This window comes from Vigna radiata, chromosome 2 (assembly GCF_000741045.1).
Source record: "Vigna radiata var. radiata cultivar VC1973A chromosome 2, Vradiata_ver6, whole genome shotgun sequence".
In the NCBI taxonomy this organism is placed as follows: domain Eukaryota; kingdom Viridiplantae; phylum Streptophyta; class Magnoliopsida; order Fabales; family Fabaceae; genus Vigna; species Vigna radiata.
Window position 1 is genome coordinate 15,415,707 of NC_028352.1, and position 437 is coordinate 15,416,143.

Consider the following 437-nt stretch of genomic DNA (forward strand, 5'->3'; position numbering starts at 1 on the left):
TATATATATATATATATATATAATATTTTTATACTTTAAAAGATCACAAACAACCCAACAAGTAAAATTGCATGAAACCATTCAATACACATTAACAGACAATACTAATTCTAGAAGAACCACTAAACAACACAAAACCTAGTGAACTCACACAAAGAAAATTGAAACCCTCACCAATGGCTCTGGAAGGGTGAAAAACCCCCAGAAAGAACTAAAGAACGTCCAAAAATGATACCCGGAACCTCGAAAACCACCCAAAATTGTGCTAGATGAATTTTGGATGACAATAATCTATTATTATATGTAATAATCAATTATTTAAAAGGACTTTGAAGAAAATATGATGTTCTGACTAGAATAATCGATTATTTAAAAGGACTTTGAAGAAAACATGATGTTCATACATGCAACAGTTTGAGGTTTTCACCCAACAGAAC